This window comes from Lissotriton helveticus, chromosome 4_1, assembly GCF_964261635.1.
Source record: "Lissotriton helveticus chromosome 4_1, aLisHel1.1, whole genome shotgun sequence".
Taxonomy (NCBI): domain Eukaryota; kingdom Metazoa; phylum Chordata; class Amphibia; order Caudata; family Salamandridae; genus Lissotriton; species Lissotriton helveticus.
The window spans coordinates 861,579,013-861,592,344 of record NC_136063.1 but is presented as its reverse complement, the minus strand read 5'-3'; the positions used below and the strand labels follow the sequence as shown (position 1 = coordinate 861,592,344).

Here is a 13,332-nt window from a genome sequence, read left to right as displayed (position 1 = left end):
TTTTGACTGTTTAAACTTGAGTTCACTATCTCGGATCCTGAGTCCTCTATAATAACGCGAGCTGTAATGCATTTGAAATGTGTTTGCTTGACCACCACCACCGCTCATTGTGTACATATTACCATTTTATTAAGCGAAGCCAATCGGGGGGTGTGAAATAAGGCAGGAGCAGCTGTTTACATTTACCCCATCTTCACTGATGGCAGGCACACTCTGAATTGCAGAAATAACCAGCATAGTTCGAAGTTAAATTAATTATTGTTCTTTTCAGCTTCGAAATAATTACAAAAAGTATCTGTGGTGCCGTGCTTTCTTTAAACCTTCGACTCGATAAAGAAGCAAATATATATAATATTGTGCTGATTTCCCCCCAAAGTGAGGGGATATGGCTCACCAGTCTGCATTGCGGACTCAGGAGCTGGGGATCAGAGTTCGCGCCTTGGCAGCGGCTCAGCATCCAATCACTTAATAATCTTTTAAAGTACATTTTTTGTAAAATGTTTTGAGAGTCGTGTTGTCAAATGCGCGCCACTCAGTGAAAAACAAGCACTGGCAAAGTCAGACATTCAGCCAGCTTTTTGCGCTGCCAAGGCTTGCTCTGCTCCTCTACCACAAAACAAGCCAAATCCTCGTAAAACAGAGCCAAATCCAAACAAACATCATACTAAAAAGAAGCCCAAATGGCAGTCAAAAGTGAAAACTGCTTAAAAGCCTAAAAAATATAACCACGAAGAGGGAGGCATAGCGAAAAAAGTACCACCCAAAAAAACTGTGAAATTGAGAGGATGTGGGAGGGAGGAAAATTATATTTAAATGTAATCAGCTATGGTGCCAAAACTACACACAGGCAAACAAAAACAGAGCAGGAAACAAAGCAATAAAGCAGTCACTCAGAGAAAAGACAAAGAACCTTAGTGTGATGAGACAGTACTTAGTCCCTGTAGCAAGGGAGGAACGTAAGCAAGAAAAGAGGGACAAAGAGGCAGCACTGACCACTGACAAGCAATGATTTTTGAGGGACACTGAAACATACAAATCAAAAGCTGGGGGACGGCTTTAACCTAACATAAGAAATTAGAATAGGTCTTGAATGCTCGACCTAAAAATAGAGCTTAATTTAATAAACAAAGTAAGTCCAAAAAAACAAAAATCTAGTCAGCTGAACCAGAGTTATGAATTATTAAAGAATAAACTGTAAAATGGTGCCTAAAAGCATAAAGCACCAACTGGGGATATCTGGTTGTGCTAGATGGGGTCAAAGTCAAAAGTTCATGTTGACTGTGATGGAGTGCAGGTCTGATAAAGTCACAGATTAGTCCTGATGAAGGTTACCTTCTCAAATTTTGTTCTGAGAGACCCGTTAGCATTTAAGAAGGTCACCGGGAGTAAGGAGAGCATCACTGGTGGTGCTCGGCGTGACGCAAGGAGCAGGCCAGGCGTTGCGGATGGGCAGGTTGGAGCCTTCTTTTGGTAGTCCATGCGGACTGATGATGCTAGCTGTGTGAGCAGAAGGACTTGTGGTGGCTTGCAGTGATTCGCCATGCAAGCGGTGCAGTTCTGGTGCAAATGGGCCCATTGGTGGTCACAATTAGCCCAAATGCTTTACTTTAAGAGCTTGAGAGCCAAACCAAGGGCCCAGGACCTGAGAGGCATCTCTTGGTGGTCAGGAACTCACTGAAGACGAGTCCAGGATCTGTGGGGAGCCTCAGATGAGGAGCCTCCAATGAGGAGCCTCCGATGAGGAGGCCAGCAGACTACCCCTTTGAGTCACTCTGGAGTCCTGTGTTCAAGATTGAGTTGCAGGTTCAGCTCTTTTTCCCCAGGCAAGAGGACAGCAGGCAGCTGTATTATAAAGGAAGATTTAGGCCTGGCTATTTTGCCAAGTCAACATGACAGGTTAAACTGCACACACAGGCTCTGCAATGGAATGCCTGAGACATGATTAAAGGGTTACTTAAGTGGGTGCCACAATCAGTGCAACAGGCCTACTAGTAGCATTAATGTACACACCAAGGGCACATGTAGTGCTCCTTACTAAGGACATATAAGTCAATGTAATATGCCAATTAGGTATGAGCCAATGTTTCCATGTTTTAGGGAAAAAGCACAATCATTTGTAGCACTGGTTAGCAGTCTTAAAGTGCTCAGAGTCCTAAGGCCAGCAAAAACGAAGCCAGCAAGAAAGAAGGTCTGAAGGCAGAATGTTAGTGGGAAGCCACTCAAGGATGTCAGGTCTAACACGTGTCCCTACCAGCTGAAAGTGGGGAGAACGTCCCAAACCCTTGGTAATTCTCTTGACTAGGGTAAACAATAGCAATGGCGTGGTCTCTTCCAGGATAGTGTTCCACCGTAAAGTTGATTCCCTGTAGGGAAATGGACCACCTCAACATTTTTGGAATCTCACTCCTCATCTTCATTAACCATTTGAGGGGTCTGCGGTCTGTCTGAACAAAGAAGTGAGCACCAAACAAGTAGGGTCTCAGCTTCTTTAGCACCCAGACCACAGGAAAGTCTCTCCTTTTGATTGCACTCCACCCCTGTTCCTGAGGAGGTAACCTACTATTGATGAAGTCTACAGGTTGATCCAGGCCCTCTTTGTTTGGCTACGAGAGCACAGGCATCTATGCCATGCTCTGAGGAGTCTGTCTGCGCAATTAATTTTTGGGTGAAGTCAGGGGCCTTGAGCATGGATGCAGTGAACATTGTCTCCTACAGAGTGTCAAAAGCTTTTCGACACACCTCTGTCGGGATCATCTAACATTGCTGCTTCCTAGTGCCTTACTCCCTTGACAGATCTCCTGTAATAGCCGGTGAGGTCTAAGAAGGCTCTCAATTCAGTCTCAGTCTTGGGGAGTTTAAGAGAAAGAGTGCAAGCACTTTAGCACTGATTAGTAGTGGTAAAGTGTGCAGAGTCCTAAGGCCAGCAAAAAGTCATGGAATACAGCAGGTCTGAAGAGAAAAGTTGGGGGGAAACCACACCAAGGATGCCAGGTCTAACAACAACATTTGAGAATGTGACAATTATTAAAAAGATTTTTTTTATCACTTGGAAATATATATGTTCTATGGTGACATTTCTCTGAAATTATCCAACATAATGATTTTCGTGAATGAGTCACATTTCAAAGTTAAGCTCCAGGGGTAAAGTAGAAAGCATGGGTAGATTCTTATGTAGTGAAAGATGCTTTGGATTTTATGTTTATGTTTTCATTTTCTTTGCTCCTATTTTGTGTGAAACTGGAATGCACAGGGATGTAAACATCCATTTTAAAGTAATAAATACAGCTTGCATCCAATCATATTTGTAGTGAGACTGACTTGCAGCATGGATGAGAAGGTAGATATTGTATTCTATTGTATTGTAATAGCATTTAAATAGCTCTTACTACTCCTGAAGAGGCGTTAAAGTGCTCCATGTGTTTTCACCCCTGACACAATTCTCATGTCGAGGGTGAACTGGCATGTGCTCAGGTGGCATGCTTAGTGGTTGCCTCCGAGATGCCTTAGTCTTTTTGTGCCTTAGCAGGCTTTTTGTGCCAAACGCAGCCAAGACAGAAGTCTGATCACCGACTGGAAAGTATTATCACTCCCAGAGGACATGCAAAAAAGGCCTGGGCAGAAAGAAAGTCACACCTCCACCCTCCCAGGTTGGCTAGTGAATTGCACATCGAGACGGTGAGCTTCAAAGGCTACAACACCTCTGATATGCTAGTGACTTATCCAACAGCGCAAATAAAGACCCTCCTTGTCCACAGGCACTAATATTTGTGCGCAGACGTGAAATTAGCCAGTCAGGAGACGTACACTCCCTAAAGGTTAGCCATACCCCTAGAATGGTCTACCTGGACTGTACAGCCAAAGATTGGTAGTGCTTTCTTGAAAAGTCCCAAAAATAGTGGATTCTGGGTAGGAAAGTGACCTACACCCAGCGGATTCGGTCACTTCGGATGCGGATTAGCTGCAGGACTAGTACCCCATTGGCTACTGGCCTTCACACTCTTAGGACACCATAAATCTAGGATTTAAGGGGCACCCCTGACACCAGAACCTCATATTTTCTCTGCAAAAGAAAAGAAAAAAGAAGAGACTTGTACCTGAAAAAGGCAAAACTCCACAAAGACCAGGCGAGAAGTTCAGAACCTGTGGCAGCCCCCTGCCCAGCTGGACTACAACTTGTTCTGGATCAGAGACCATTTTCAAAAGGGAGGAGGAACCCTATTCAACTAAAAGACATCACCAGAACTCCCTAGGACTAGAGGTAATAGTCACCTGCAGTCAGCAGGCACAAACTGCACTTCCAACGACCAAATAAGGACAGCCACCAGTCTCCGTCAAGGACCACCCTGAAAGTAAGCAACCAGGTACCTTCTGGGAAGAATAGCCCTGAATCTCAGCAAGTCTCAGCCCCCTCCAGTGTTACCCGGACCTCTGGAAGTAAGATTTTCTCAATTGCTGAATTTGCCATGGCCACGGTTTGTTGGTGGTTTGACTGACTACTAACTACTTTACTCGCGGCTCCTAGAAGAGGGAAGTATCCTGCATTATAAACCCTTTGCTTCTGTGGTTCAGTTGTCCAGTATTTGCATCCCAAAAATGCCTGCATTGTCATGCCTGGTAAAGTCAACCTCTGCAGAACCCATTCAGCACCATGGATAACCAGGCACGCCTCTTCACCCTAGATACCTGAACTAGGTAGAGATGTTCTGCCTGGCGATTCCTAGTCCCAGGGTCCTTCTAAGCTCCACCTTCAAGGTGCTCCCCTGATCTCACCCTGCAAGTGACCAAGTGTCATGTGTGCTTTTTTCAGAAACTGCGGCCAAGTCACCTTTGCACCGGACTCCCTGGGCAAGGATAAATTGTTCTGTCTGTCGAGGCTTGGTCTTTGGTTCTACCAGAACTTAACTCCAAGTGGGTTCTATGGAACTCATCCTGCAAGTGACCAAATGTCACCTTGTGTTTTCTCATTGACCACATTGGTAAAGTTTGACAGCTCTGCAAAGCACTGATTTAATTCTCACAGTAAATTCTAAACTCCAGTTATACCAACTGTATTTACTTCATTTTGGTGTCCAAATGTATTTTAAAAATAAGCTCTATTTTAATAAATTGGCGGCAGATTATTTTCGAGTCGTGTCAATTACTTATCGTCAAAGTTGATACTCTGAAATGCTTAGCACATATTCCTCTAAGTAAGCCTGACTTCTCTTTGCCACTCTACCAGGACTGAGCTAAGGATTACTAGTGCGAACACGAGGTCCAGGTTTGGATATTATGTTAATATTATATGGTAAGGCTCCACAGCCATAGCTCTTAATATTTCCACTGTGCTACAATTATCACCACAATGGTATGAACATTTGTTTTACAGCATTGCTTACAGAACAATCAACAAACGATCATTCAGAATTAATCTTCTGTCAGACTTTATAACGACATTTTCTAAATTACAATACAATTAGGAGAACAGAGACATAACAGTGTGGATCACACAATTGTTTCCATAGCTCTACTTCCCATGTTGATCAGTTAGATAATGTGTTATTTTTGCCTTTTAGAACTCTATATTCCATAAACAAAGAGATCAAACAGTGAGAAAAAATTAAATTAGAGAGTTTAGGTTAGTATTCTCGAGAGAATGGCAATTTCAGCTCCAATGGCCCAATTCTTTTAGCGAGCCAGGCAGTTTCATTTCATATGGAAAAAACAGGTCAGTCGCTTGTCATTTTTTCAGTCTGATTTGAGAGATGCCTCTCAAGGCATGAACAATGTGCTGCATTTCAAAAATCTAGCAAGCTCTACCAACACAGATACTTCTCTGTGAACTTAATAATATGGCTTTTGCTTCTTACTAACCCTAGGCAAAGCACTACGCTACGCTTGCATAGTTTGCGAAGTTTGCGCTACTTCGCATTACGCGAACTCACTGCACGTAACTCAGTGCAAACCTGCATAGTGTAGCGTAGTACAGCAGTCACTTTTTGCTCGCTCGCGGTCCTCAACGTCAAGTTGGCAACCGCGAGCTAGCAAAATGACATCCCGGCGAGACTTTTTCCTCGTTCGTGATTAGCAACATCAAGTTGCCGATTGCGAGCGTGGACAATAAAGCTCCCGGCGAGATTCTCAATGCGGGAAGGTCAGGTTTCTCATTGCGAGTGGTAGCGTATGCTCGCCAGTGGTCGTGTATGCTCGTCACTGCTTGCAATGAGAAAATACCAGTCCGCGTTGAGAAAGCTGCTGCTCGAGTAAAAATCTACTCGAGCGGCAGAAAACTACAGCTCGCACTGTGCATGATGCTGTTTTCAATGATATGAGAAACAAACAAGGACCCCCTGATACGGATTGGTTTCCTGGGTCAGGGCAAAGAGCAAATGTGAGTAAATTACCCAGGCAAATTCTTGAACCAACTAGCACATGAAAGGTAACTCAATACATATTAAAAAATGAAAATACACTATTGCATGTACATATCAAGATACAAATTTAATAACATGATGTTCATTAAAAGTGATACATAATTTTACACAAAGGATAAAAAGGTTTATAGCATTTAAACATATGCATATTTTCAATCATGTAAATAGTTCATGGGTATAAAAGATTAGATGGTTCCCTGTTTTTTGTCTACGCGTTTCGACACTTATGTGTCTTCCTCAGGACTGTACCATCACACTGTAAAAAGATTTAAAAAAAGATAATTTTACAATTTTGTTTTGGTATGTACAGAACAACTAGTACCATTGCTTTACTACCATGTGCTCAAAGTTGGTTATCTATCATGGCTGATAATGCCGCTTTACACATTCTAACATTTTGATGAAGCTGCTAATAAACTGCATATAATACAACTTAATGATCTTATATTGTCATTTGATAATTATTCGATAGATCTTATTTTATTCCGAAACAGAAACATGCTGTTCATTTCATTCTCATGGCAACTTTTTATGTATAATTTAGACATCTACTATGACAGAATAAAGATCGACAAGGAGGAAAAAGATGTACAGAAAAAACAGATTTATGGCCTAATCTAGGCCATAAATCTGTTTTTTTTGTACATCTGTTTCCTCCTTATCGATCTTTATTCTGTCATAGTAGATGTCTAAATTATACATATAAAGTTGCCATGAGAATGAAATGAACAGCATGTTTCTGTTTCGGAATAAAATAAGATCTATCGAATAATTATCAAATGACAATATAAGATCATTAAGTTGTATTATATGCAGTTTATTAGCAGCTTCATCAAAATGTTAGAATGTGTAAAGCGGCATTATCAGCCATGATAGATAACCAACTTTGAGCACATGGTAGTAAAGCAATGGTACTAGTTGTTATGTACATACCAAAACAAAATTGTAAAATTATCTTTTTTTAAATCTTTTTACAGTGTGATGGTACAGTCCTGAGGAAGACACATAAGTGTCGAAACGCGTAGACAAAAAACAGGGAACCATCTAATCTTTTATACCCATGAACTATTTACATGATTGAAAATATGCATATGTTTAAATGCTATAAACCTTTTTATCCTTTGTGTAAAATTATGTATCACTTTTAATGAACATCATGTTATTAAATTTGTATCTTGATATGTACATGCAATAGTGTATTTTCATTTTTTAATATGTATTGAGTTACCTTTCATGTGCTAGTTGGTTCAAGAATTTGCCTGGATAATTTACTCACGTTTGCTGTTTTCAATGATTGCACAGTGCCGGATGCTTGTCCACACAGTGCAATCATTGAAAATGGCATCTTGCACAGTGCGAACAGGGTACCACGCAGTTCGCGTAGTGCTGTGCATAGCTCGCATAGAGCGAAGTGCACTTTGCATAGCTTTGTCTAGCGCTACTTCGCAAACTACGCCCAGCCCTACTTCTGACCTTGGTCAGCCCATAAGTTTTAATATCTTGTTGCAGCCAAAATTAGCAAAGGTACCTACAGCCTGAACTACATCATTTTCAGATTTATAAACGTAGCTTAGTTACAGCTTTTGTTCGGTGCATGTATAAATACACTTGCACAGTGGAACAAAATATAGTCTTGTGGTGCATACTACCCACGAAACAGAGGGGCATATTTACAAGTACTTAATGCTACCAGAGAGTCACTTTTTGGGACATTCTGATGGCGTTAACTCCTTCGCCTTATGTACAAGGTGATGTAAAGCCACTTAACGTAGCTTTATGCCACCTTGTAAATAATGCTACTATTCATGCAGCACTTTCCGTGAAAGGGTGTGCAATGGGTGTTGTAGTGTGCATTCCACCGCAACACCCATTGCTATTTGATGCTGCCCCGTATTTACAAGGTACAGGGCAGCGCAAAAAATATCACCAGGGAATACCTGGTATTAAGCAGGAGATACAAGGAGAAATATTCTATTTCTCTTAATATATTGCTCTTTCCACACGTGCAGCATTCTGCAGCACACATAGAAAGAGCAAATTGCCTGTAAAGATTGTTTATGTGCACGAAGATGTCCCTTCCTGCACATAAACAATCACCCTTGCAGCGCAGGCACCCTAGCAAAATGGCACTAGAGTCCCTGCACTGGCGCTAGGCAGCTTTTTTAGTGCCAGCGCTAGGGGAAACGCAGGGGTGCACCGGATTCTTGTAAATACGGTGCATCCCTGCCTTTTGAACTGTCAGAGCGTGCCGTTACTAATTTTGGCACAACACTGCACTCTGCCAGTTTCTTTTACATATGCCGCAGTGTCTGAGCTGCCTGGCTATCGCTCTCATATTGTCTCTTAAGAATTGTCCCACTGATATTACTGACATGGTTCCTTCTCAAGTTTTGAACCAGGTACCAGTGACACTAGGCGAAATTTAGGCGGGAAAGGGTATAACAAGTGGTATTATTCACAATCTATGTATTAACATAAAAATGTAGCTACAGAGTCACCAATAAAGCCAGTTATTGTACTCATCTGACTTATGAACATAAGAAGCAGGATGTGGAGACTATGGAACTATCAACAGTCTGGCTAACTACTGCCATTCTTCTGTCACTAAATGGTCTGTTGTCTGCTAATAGAGCTAACGTCAGGGGCCCTTTCTGAAAGCCTTCCCGTGCAACGGACTGCATTCCGAGGATTCTGATTGGTTATGACTCTCCCAACATTCCAATGAATGGGCGGATTATTTTTCTCATTTAGAAAACCCCAAGGATAATTTATAATTGGTTTTAGTATTCACACTGTCTTGCTGATTTGCTGTGTGTAGGTAGTTTCGGTATTTGAAGCTCTTCTTCTATATGTCCAAATTCTATGTTAAAAAAAAGTGAATTTGAGTGAAAACATGTTTAACCTTTAATCTTTAGTATCTTTAATATGCTCAGGAATATCATCTCACTTGCTGGTGCCAATCCTTCAAAGAAAAAAATCTAATTATTTTGAATGCATGAGTTATGAGCTATTAATTTGAGCCCTGCGGGTATTACATATACGGAATACTGAATTACTGAAGCAGAACAGTTTTAATGAAATGTTCATATTTGCTCTATCCCAGGCAATCATAATGCGATAGTGACTTTTCTGATTATTTTTTCCAGTTTCATAGTTACCACAGGAGTATTTGCTTTAATATAATTGCCATTTGTGCAGTATGCTCTTGATAATTTGTTTAAATATTATGAATATATATTATCTTAAAACACATATGCAGGTAGGAAAGAGTCTAGATGACTAAAGTTGTTACCTTCATATGACTTGATCACAGTATGTATTATACGTGCAATATGCATGCACAGACCATGAAGTGACTGCCTGTTTTGTAGAAGCAGAGTGACATTGGTACATTGATGTAATCCCTGGATCCTTACAGCCACTGGCCACTCAGTCAAAGAATCCCTGTTCTTTTTATGACAGAGGGTCATGATCATGGTGCCACTCAATTTAGCTGCCTTCTACTTCTCAGCTCTTTGTTCAAAGTAGATATCGGGTTCAGACTTATCCGTAACGTCAGATACAAGGGATTTGTGGTAAAAACAGCAAATTAGCCACTGAAAAAGCACAGCATATATGTAAATGCACAAAGTGAATATGCTATTTATTACCATAGTTGAGAGCAGGGAGGGCCAATCACTCATGAGAGGCAAAGTCAGTGATGCTCAGATTATCATGCATCTTGGTGGTGTCCTGGGCATCTGTTGCAGCCTTGATGAACAGAAACACAATCAAATTGAATGAAGAAGTTGAAAGTCCTTGTTTGGGTGGTGCCTTGTCTCTGTGATCACCTACTCGATGGCTACGCCTATAGGATGCCCTATCTGAGCCCACGTCCTCTCTTGCCATCCAGTTTGAGCCCTCTTTGCCATTGTTTCCACACACAGAAATTGAGTCATCTTCATATACTGCCTTGTACTGAAGACTTGAAGAACATCGGGCCAGATTCACAGAACTAACTTAAGACAAAATCCTAAACTTACTACTTTTGGTATTCACAGAAGGCATTTAGTAGTAGTAAAGTTAGGATTTTGTCTTAAGTTTGACTTAAGACAGACTTAAGACAGACTTAAGACAGTCTTAAGACAAACTTAAGACAAACTTAGGACAGACTTAAGACAGACTTAAGACAGACTTAGGACAGACTTAAGACAGGCTTAAGACAGACTTAAGACAGACTTAAGACAAAATCCTAACTTTACTACTACTAAATGCCGTCTGTGAATACCAAATGTAGTAAGTTTAGGATTTTGTCTTAAGTTAGTTCTGTGAATAGGGCCCCCTGTCCCTAATCTGCCTTGCAAGGGTATGAAAATGATAGTTCAGGCTAATATCGCCTCTAGGCAGGTCTATCGCAATGCCCTTTAGGTAGGCTTGTGCAAACATCTGACTTCTAGACATTGGGTATTTGGATTGTGCATGCTTGACTTTTTTTGAGCTAGGATTCTCATGCCACCATCTCACACCACCTGCTCAAATGTATCTGAATTCCAATCAAGAAGCACATTTTGTTTAAATCAATGTGCATTTGTCATAGTACTATTCACTGCATCCACCCACCATCCCTTTGTAGTAGTTCTCCTACTCACTTTATAACTCTGCATTCCTCCTCGCAGTTTACTCCATATTCCCAGAGACTACTGGACCTCTGTGGCAGTGATCTGACAACATTTAGGAAGAAATTCGAAGACTCGTTTTTAGGTCTCACGTTAGCGAAAGACCTTATGTCGCCCGTTTTCGGGAATGTGGACAGGAGAGTGTGCACGAGCGCAGAGCTGCTCAGTTTTCATCTCGTGAGCGCGCACGGCGCCATGCCCCTCTCCTGTCCACATTCCCTTGCGCAAACACTCACTCACGCATGCGCACATACACACACACTGCATACACTCACGCATGCGCACATACACACACTGCATACACTCACTCACGCATGCGCACATACACACACTGCATACACACACAAACGGCAGCCCCAGGCTTCCTTGTTTAGGAAGTTGACGCCACTGTTGTGCCTTGCTATGGCAGAAGGAACAGCTCACTTCAATCGGAACTGTCGAACCCTTTCTTGCTGCTTCCGTGGCCGATTTCAGGCTACAATTATGTTTGTGGGGCCCACTACCTGTGCTGAGTGGGCCTTGCCGCTTTAAGAGGGCTTTGTCCTGCCAGCCCGCCTTCAGTCGTTTCTCCAGGAGCCCGCGCGCAATCTCCGAGCCGTCCACCTGCAGGCGTGCACCAAACTTGATCTTTCAAGGCATTTGGAGGAGGGTATCTTGCAGGCACATCTCCCCCAGCACCGAGGAGGCCCCCGCTCTGCCTCTTGCCACTCGAGGATCTCAGCTCTGCTCGCTGGACAGGTACGCCTCCTGCTTTCTTCCTTGTTTTTAGTTGGAGTGAATCCTCTTCCCTGGTGCTTCGCCAGAAGACTCTTACACAGCCGTAATGCCAGAGCTATGAATTTCTTGTGGCACTGGGTATGTAATTTAACCAGCCCATACATGCCATTGAGGTGTCATTTCAAAGGGCAGATCTAGTATCTGCTGTATAGCTTGCCACTTACAATAACTTCCAAAATATCCTAATTATTGTGTGTGTAAATTCACATTGTTTCAGCTTGAGGAAAAGAAGAGATCGTGAGCTGGGGGACGCAGGATCTGTGTGACTGCAACCCTCTTGAAAGAGCCCCTGAGAGGCACTCAGGAGCTCTATGTACAAGGGTCCACATGACCAGGGCCTGGGTTACGAACATCTGTTCAGTACAACAGGGGTGTGGGTTACAGGGGGTGGGGGTTCCTTAGTTCCCACAGCACTCTAGTTACCTGTTCCACATTATTGGTTTCTGCACTTTATGTGGGACTATAAGCATAAGGCACAGATGCAGACATTTCCCAATAAAACACTGAAATGTAAACAGACCATTGTGCTCTTGGCCTGGCTCACTTCCTCTGTGCTAGGAGCGTGTCTTGTGAAAGCAGGCCTGGACGGATGACAAACCAAAACAAACTCGTCAAGCTCAAGGGCAAGGGTCCCTCATGACGCATGTTTAATGCAAACACGTCCCTCCACGCGCAACAGCGATATGAAAAATCACACCAAGGGCCTACCATCGTGCGTTTTATTGTCGCTAGCAGTAACTACGCAGTTATGGTTATCCTACTGAGACTGGGTCTCAGAAAGATATAACATGAAAATTGCACACTCTGAAATAATTCGAGCAGCATTTTTTTATTTAGAAAAAAACACGTATTAAATAGTGTTTCACTGCAACAAAGCATGCTCTACGTATGAGTGGGTGAATTTTAAGCCGTAATAGAAAGGCGCAGGCGCAGCCTACAAATCTCTGGTCTGAAAGGAGGCTGGGCATCAAACTAGTCTCTCCCTCATTCCGTGGCCATGGCTTCCAATCTGTGAAGATCATAAAGGAAGATTTTGCAAACGAGTGGTTGTGCAAATATTTCATAGCATGCTATCGTATCGGACGGAGAGGTTTTAAGTTACGGGCAATTGCCAAGTGCCCCCACTTTCCAAGGGGCCCCCTGGAAAGCGAACTTTCCTGTAGCTCACTTCTGTGTATTTTTAGATATTAAACTTTAACGTATCATTCAATTTGTTAGGCAACATAGGGCTTGAATTGGCAAAAAATGAGAAATGAAATTCGAAATTGTTCTAAACAGGAGCCCCCAAAACATTTCTTGTCATGTGCCTCTAAAATCTTTAGGATGGCATTGGTTTCGATAAAATCTTGTAATACGATGCTTACCTTAGCCCCTCACTTTCCTGCCAAAAACCTAGCAGTGGCAGGTGTAAGGCAAATAGCCTCATAGGCAATATTGCATTATCTTTTGTGATTGCTCTATTTTTCTTTACTTCCTGGGCCTTGTTA

At 42.4% G+C, this 13,332-nt stretch overlaps 1 protein-coding gene across 1 annotated transcript in view; it reads right to left on the bottom strand.

The window, feature by feature from the left end:
- The window catches only part of LOC144828901 (cadherin-7), a 290,016-nt gene that overhangs the window by 153,576 nt on the left and 123,108 nt on the right, over positions 1-13,332 (bottom strand). The gene's annotated exons all lie outside the window — the stretch shown is intronic.